Here is an 8,512-nt window from a genome sequence, read left to right as displayed (position 1 = left end):
GACGTAGTTTCCTCCCTCATTGGCCTCAGTCGCTCTTTATTCCCAAAAATATTATTAAATATTATTAACTAATATTTCTAATTAAATTCATATTAGGTGTACATTTTTATAAATTCAAAGAGAAACATTAAATTGCCAGTCAGGAGTGGCCCTGTCAAATAATAACATTAAATAATACATATAATTTTTGTGTATTTTGGCTACCTACCCCTCTCATGTGGAAGCCGATAACTAGTAGATTAAATTAGATCATAATAATATTTCATTTACCTTGATTTACTCAATCTCATTTTGACACCCACTTTTTCATTCTCAATTATTTTTCTGTTCGCATTCTCATTGTGTACCATAATTGCCATGCAAACTACACATATTTACATATTGTTAATAACAAAATTCTTTTAATAAGTAAAACATTTTTTAAAAGTAACAAATTTATAACAAAACTTTTTTTTAGAGGGGGGGGGGATCTCTTTGAGGAGTATAAAACCTTTTTTGGGGAAGTCAAATCTAGTATATTTCCATTGTCAATAATGTGTTCACAAATTTAAGGTGAGGTTGCTTAACATGAAAGAATCACATTAATAACTTTGCTTCAATCAAGTCTACAAATGAGAAAACATACCTTTTGCTCTCATTGCCCTTTTTCTAAAAAAAATCCTATTATTTGACAATGGTATCAAATTATATAAATCTTATGGTCAGCTTTTACATATATTTTTTTTTTGGGGGGGGGGGGGTGTATTTAAATTTTGAACAAATTTAGCCTATTTTAAAGAAATATCTTAATGTTGAACCTGCACCCTTGAAAATTGTTTATTGTTCTTTTCTCTCCATACCAAAATCATTAAAGTCTTGATATTTTTAAAATTTGGCATAAAATTCTTTCAAATGTATGTCCTATAGATGTAGTTTAAACTATTGAACAGGAAAAAATATGCAGTTTATATATGCAACTATCCCATTAACAAGGATGACATCACCCATAAGTAGCGAAGCACAAAAAAACATGGATGGTAATACATACAAGTAGATTTAAAGTGTATTTATTAAAATCAAGAAGAGATTTCTCGAAGAATAAAGACAAAACCTTTTATTTTAAATGATGTAAATTATATTCAATGGGAAAAATATTTCAAAACTGTCATCAAAATAAAGTTTGAAAATCGGACCCAAAACACCTAAGTTATGGTGAAATATGTAAAACATATAGAAATAGCCAAAAACCTGCTTTAAGGCAGTTTCTTTTCTTAATACGCCAAGAAATTTTATTTTAATATCTAGAACTGAATTTTTTTTGAAAATCGGAATATAAACATTAAAGATATTGGGAAAAATGTGAAAAATATGAAAGTAGCCAAAAACCTGCAAAAAGGCAGTGTGACCGTCATTGTTGTTTTCTTCAAACGACGAAAATTTTAATTTTGATATCTTTAACTGAAAAAAATTTGAAAATCGAACTTGTCGACGGACATACGGTCTGACGGACAGACAAAGTGAATTATAGAGTAGCTTCGCTACTAATAAAAATATATAAATAGAACGATATGTTACTTTGTAAATTAACTAACGACTTTGCCTTTAGTCTCTGGCGGCTTCGCCCTAAGAAGTAAAGGGAATTCCACCTTTGTGTTATTGATAAAAAAGGAACTTAAGAGCATACAATAATGTAGGTGCTATCGTAGTATTCAGTTAAATCTTTCAGTAAAATACCTGTGTGTTTGAAATTCGTTGCGTGTTTGTAATCAACCATGTTGGCCTCAGCAAATAACACATTCTTCAGTTTTGTTATTGCTAGAATAAGAATAGGAAATATTGAAAATATTGGTTGGCAGTTTTATTTTTAAAAACAAAGCTTTTCTATTATTAGGGTCGGTCTGTTCGTCCGTACATCATAAAGAGTTAGCTTGTTTCGTCAATGTTAACAGGTTAGAATAGTCCTATCAATTCCGAACTTTGCATGGTGATTCCTGTAGTAGTTAGGTATGATTTAGAAAGCATAGCAACTCTATAATCGTTTCTAGAATGTCAGTACATCCATTTTGCACATGTTGTTATTCAACTTTTTTAACAACAACTTTTTATGTGATAAAATTATCAGATCGATCTGATTTTTGGAATACTGATTCATAGGACAACAAAGTATAATGTTATAAGCAAAGCATCTCTATTATCATAAAAGTCCTAAAATGCAAGCATGTCCTTAAATAGTATCCTGTATTTAAACATTTCTTCAATAAAGGGGTAGTTTCACAAAAGGCATTTGAACTTAATTTAGTAAACAGCTTATTTTTTCCTGGTTAATTGGTTAAACTACATTTACATGGCATATATTTGAAAGAATTTTAATTTTCTATGACGTAGTCTTGATATTTTCAAAACTACGTAGTAGAAAATTTAATTTCTTTCAAATATATACCATATAAATATAGTTTAACCCATTAACTAGCAAAAAATAGGCGGTTCACTATATTAAGTTCAAATGCATTTCGTGAAACTACCCCTTTAGTTTCAATTTTTTCCGACTTTTAAACATTTATATTCTGATTATTTAGTTTTAACACTCCTAATTTGTCCTACCGTTTCAGAGCTTCGCTTTTATTGATGTTGTCATCCTTGTTACTTAGCAACATTTGTTAATGCAGATATGAATTACAAAGCTCTAATTACAATGTAAAGCAATACCTGCAGATTTAGGGGACAAAAATGCCTTGTTTATAGGAGTATATTCTGGGGCATGCGGACAAGACTTCATATAAGTGTGGGTTGGAAATCTAATTTAAGTGTAAAATATTATTATAGATAATATAAATATAATAGTTTTTTAAAAATGTCAATCTGTTTGTCTGTAAGGGATATATTATTGTTATTGTTAAATTGGGAATGTTAGAATTGCCAATTGTATGTTAATTACCTATGAATATTTATAATATGGTGTACCAAACACTGTAACAATTCAATCAGTTTTTAAACCATACCTAAAATAATTCCTTGTAGTAAATTTCTTAAAGTGTATTTTAAGAAAACAGCTACATCAGCACAAGGACTCTGATAGGAAATTGACAACTTATTCATACGTACTGTACTAAATCAATCATTACTTGGACTAATTTAACCAAATTAGTTTTTATTTAGGTTTTTGATAATTCATACAACCCCCTTAAGTAATTCATTACAATAAAATACAATTTTAGAATTTATTTACTGTGTAAATATGCATAAATATGACGTTTTTACTGACAATTATGTTGATTTTTACTCAAAGCATATTTCTTGTAGACAATAAAATGATTATAACTTTCGTTCTATTTAAGATAAATTGATGAAATAAAAAGTACATTCAATTTTATTAAGCTGAAAAGTCACTTATTGATTTTAAGAAATAATATACCCCTTTGAGTGGGGGAGGGGGGGGGGGCGTTGAGTATCGAAATAAGAAACTAATGTAAATTTATTTTCTACGGTGGGTTTTAATGATTCATATAGCAGCCAAACTGTTTTAGGCAATACCCATTTGTCTGTCTGTCCCTCTGTCTGTCTGTCCTTTTGTCTGTCTGTCCCACCACTTGTCTGTCTATCTGTCTAACTGCCTCTCTTTTGGATTTCAATGAATCATCTAATTGTAATTTGTTAATGCCTCAAAGACTGTCTGTTACTATTTACCTGTCCCTCTGTCTGTCTGTCTGTCCGGATGTCTGTCTGTCCCTCTGTCTGTCTGATCATTCACAGGTTCTCTACTGGATTTTATCTAATTAATTGTTTATTTTAGTAATACTTTGATAATTCTTCTTGCCCGCCTGTCTGTCTATCTGCTGAGTTTCTACCCTTGGTCTAACAGACTTATTCACTTAATTTATAAAAAATTAGATTTACCTAATAATAATATGGTGGTATCTTGTACCAAGAGATACACAAATAACCTTGTGTTGAAAAAACAAATAAAAAATGATTCAATTTCTTCTATGAAGAAAATGTAATACATGTTCCTTTAATCTCTTTGTACATCAAAAATATTTTTCAAATTTATAATATCAGGTTATATTCCATTAATTTATTAACAAATAAATTTTTTGACACCCCACTTATGACTTTTAACAGCCCCCTTTAACTAAAAAATATATTAAAAGTTATAAACATATATCTATCAAGATCATTAAAGGAATTAACTCAAGTTTAAGGGGGGGGGGGGGCTTAAAGGAAGCCTGCAAGAAATATCCCGCTCTAACTGCTGAAAGACTGCCACAAGTAGACCCATCACCCAAAATTTGAAGCCTCCAGCTTCAATAACAAAAAAGTTATAGACATTTTAAAATGACATTTTATAGTACATGAATATTTTGAAAGAATCCCAATGCTCATGTGAAAATTTTCAAAATTAAAATGCAAAGCCTAGAAGCAAAATTAAAAGCTCATCTTTGTCATAATTTTAGGTTGCCTGTAACTGATTCGATTTTTACAATAAAAACACCCCTCTTTCTTGTCAAAATCTCTCAAAAAAATTCAGTTTCTTTGTACGTTGCATAAAATATAGAGAGGTTTTTACTAAAGCCCGAAATCCCAACTTTTAAGGACTCTATTTTTAGCTATTTTGTCCCTTGATAAATTTTCCTCTAAAAATACTTTGATTAATTTCATGAATCTTTGCATATCTGGCCTAAAACATCCAAAATAGAAGTAAGATGTTTTTCTAACTAAAGAAATTTTTTCTCCAAAATATTTATTTAGAAGATAAAAAGCTAAAATAAATATCTAATTCGGGGGAGTAAAGTAGTTGAAAGAAAATGACCGAAATCAGAAGGAAAGAACACTTCTTGCGCATGATTTCTGCAACCAAATGTAAACATTGATCAGCTGTTTCTCTCTTGAATAATATCAGGAATTAATAATTCATAATTCTAAAATAATTTAGTGCACTGCATAGTTAAAATGGTAAATTTGCCGTAAAACGTTGCCCCTAAAAATTACAAAAGCTGTCAAAATTAACAAAAATGTTTTTTGTTTTGGTGTTTGCTATCTACTTTTTGTGGCATTCTCGAGGGTTGTATAAATAAATATGTACCTAAGATTTGTAAAATTCAAAATCATAAAAAGTTTACAATTACTTTAATTTTAAGTTATTGCGATATAACATAAACAAATAAATTGTATTTATCCAAGACACAAGAACCCCCCCCCCCACAAAAAAAAAAAAACAGTGGAATCTCTATATTCGATCATTTACCAACATAATATTTATTCGTATCCCAATTAATTACAACTATTTTTGTTTCAGAAATAATGACATAAATTTTATTTGATTTATAAAATCAGTAACACAGCCATCAGTATTAGCTAACAGACACAGTATATACACATTATCATATAAGGTAATTGAATAAGTTATTATCAAGAAAGATGTTCTTATTACTTCATTTACTTCTCTGATTTATTGCACCTTTTATTGCACAACCTGGAAGTCCTAACAGTGCACGGGAATGAATGCTACTGTTTTGGGCCAAGGCATACCCTATATGGCCGGGTATAGTCCCTTTCGTGGCAACGTCCCTTAAGGGGCGATTTGTTGTATTTTAAAATGGCTTTTAATTGGTTATTTAGGGTAAATTGGGTTAGGTGATTCCCTGCAGGGTTAGGCAATTGGTCCCGTAGGGTTAGAGCCCCCCGCAGGGGCTAGAAATAGGAGAAAAGCTACTGTGAAAATACGAATAATCGCCCCTTAAGGGGCGTTGCCCCACAAGGGACTATATCCTTTTTATTTTTTTTGGTGGGGGGGAATTTTTTCTTGGGGCGATTTCTCTTGGGAGGGTAGTGTTACCCTTCCCCAAAATAGTTATAAACCTTCCCATTACCTGTGAGAAGCTACCCTGAAAGGAAGACCATAGGTTTAGCAGTTAGCGAGATCCTTCGGTACATACAGAAAGACACAAACATTCTGTTACTTTTTTCTGCTAGATTTTAGCTGTCACTCTTTATTTCTTTACTAGCGGCTACGCCCCTAGAGGCCTCTAGGGGCACTTGAAGAGCGAGTCGAATTTGATAACCCAATTTCTTATTTTGGATTTTGAAATAAAAAGTAAAAAAAACACACAGACACACATCCTGTTACTTTAGTATAAGGATTATAGCACTTCCTACCGTCCCAACCAGTACTGCTGGTTGGACTTAATTGTTATTTGATTCATATTCTTAATTTACGAAAAATTGATAATTATTTTTATTTTCAGATTAATTTTTGGATGCAGATTGCAGACAACTCTATCTCTTGGACATTGCTGAAAACATAAAACAAATTATTTGAATACATTTGAAGTGATAAATAATCTGAAGTGATAATAAGCTGATAAGCGATATTTTTGTTCAATGAATATTTCTGCAATAAAATGTTTTGCTGCCATTAATAAAAAGAAATGATAAATAAAAGATAATAAATGAGAAAGTTAAATCTGTTTATGAATCTTATTGATGTTTTTAAAAAAACAATGTTTGTTTATTTTATTATTTTGACTGAAAACTAAGTAAAATGATCATAATTTGTTAACACATAAATTAATCTCAAAGTGTCCTGGTTAGTTAGATTACGAGATATCTATTCAACGCAGGGATAAGTTAATAAACACGCCTTAGAAAAAGAGACCTTACAAATTCATACAAGAAGCTAGATTTTTTTGGATTTATATGATGCCTCTGTTTATAGTAGCAAAGCTACTCTATAATTCTGACTGTCCGTCCGTCTATAATTAATGAATTGGGGGAAACGTGATTTTCTCTGCTCCTGAAATTTTTAGTGAAGATTCCCACTATATATACATTGTTTTGTCCGTCTGTTTGTTATTTGGGGTGCTAGATCGATTCTTAGATTTTTACGTTTTTGTGATTTCCTCAACTCCTTTTCAAGATAAAGGGCTGAAATTTTCAGGGATTAATAAATTTTATATTCTACATATTTTCACCAAGTTTTAATAATATTTTTTTTTGTTAATTGGGGTGCTAGGTCGATTCCTAGATTTTTTAGGTTTTCATGGTTTTCTCAATTCCTATTCAGGATTGACGGTTGAAATTATCAGGGATTAAATATTCTCATGTTCTACATATTTCCATCAAGTTTCATTAAGATTTGTCTATTAATTGAGGTGCTAGATCGATTCCTAGAATTTTAAGTTTTCGTGATTATAAAGTTGCATGATTTTAAAGGTGTGATGATTTCCCTATTTTACCAATATTAATATTTATTACATGACACTGCTTTATAGTATTTGTTTCCTGATATACAATCATAATTTTTGAGCTTCGCTACTTATGGATGTTGTCATCCTTGTTTAATATTGTATCAATATATGTACCTATTGCCATTATGAAATGTATTTTTCATTTTCCTGAAAGCTAATAAAATAAAGTTATAAACTTACTAAATATATTTTTACTTTTGCCATCATTATATAAAAGTAAAACAATGTTTGTCTGTTTGTACCTAAGGATTTTGCTAACTGCTGAATTGAGTAGTTATTCTTTGCAATTAGCTTCTTATAGGTCCAATAAAAAGGTTAATAACTATTTTATGTTAATATGTCCCTTGTATATAAGTACCAGGATGTCTGTCTGTGTATAGCGAAGGATCTCTAACCACTGGACTGGTCAAGTGAAGTCTTTTTTTTTAAATATTTGGGTAACGAGTTGAAATGTTTACAATGCACTCTTTTAATATTTATCATTAACTTAGCAACAGGGATAATTCTTTTTTATTTTAACATGATAAATGATACATTTAAACTGGGTACTTAAATCGTCTGATGGACCAAAAAGCTTAACTTTAAGGAAATAATATTACTCAAACCATGTTCGAATTGAAATTAAACATGCTTACATCATTGTTTTCGGAATTTGCCGATAATCACTTGATCTCGTTCGTGCATAGACCCCTTTCACATCACTTTTTAAGCGAAGCTTCTCAACATTCAAGCTTGTCAACATTCCCATTATTAATTAGCATAATAAAATATATAATGGCGGTCGGCCTTGTTTTTGGCTTTTTTTATTTTTTTTTTTTACAATTTCCCCATATCTAAGTATGGTGTTTGTGATCTGATTTTTGAATTCTTTTAGATAAGGTTGTCAAGAATACATTTCCTGCCGCTCTAAGGGGTTTTTGTGTTTGTAGTCGAAACTTTTAGAAGGTTTTTTTTCATCAAACATGATTGATTTCAACAAATGTTTTTAAAATCTCCTTTACCAATTTTTTTCCATGATTTGTTTGTGCTTCGCTACTTATGGATGTTGTGATCCTTGTTAATACCTAACTTTATTTTCGCCTGTTAAAATGCAGGGCGGATTATGTCCTATAGAGGGGAAAATTGTGAGGTGTGTCCAAACAAAGAAACAAATGGTGAAGAGTTAAGGGTCAACATTGCAATTATTTTGGAGCATAATTAACTATAAAACATTCATAATGGTCGGACTGCTTTTTAGCAGGTTTTTCTTTTGGCATTTTTTTGCATTTTCTTGACCAATTTAGACAAAA

This window comes from Acartia tonsa, chromosome 4 (genome assembly GCF_053477335.1).
Source record: "Acartia tonsa isolate MP-2025a chromosome 4, ASM5347733v1, whole genome shotgun sequence".
Taxonomy (NCBI): Eukaryota; Metazoa; Arthropoda; class Copepoda; order Calanoida; family Acartiidae; genus Acartia; species Acartia tonsa.
This window is presented reverse-complemented; position numbering follows the sequence as displayed.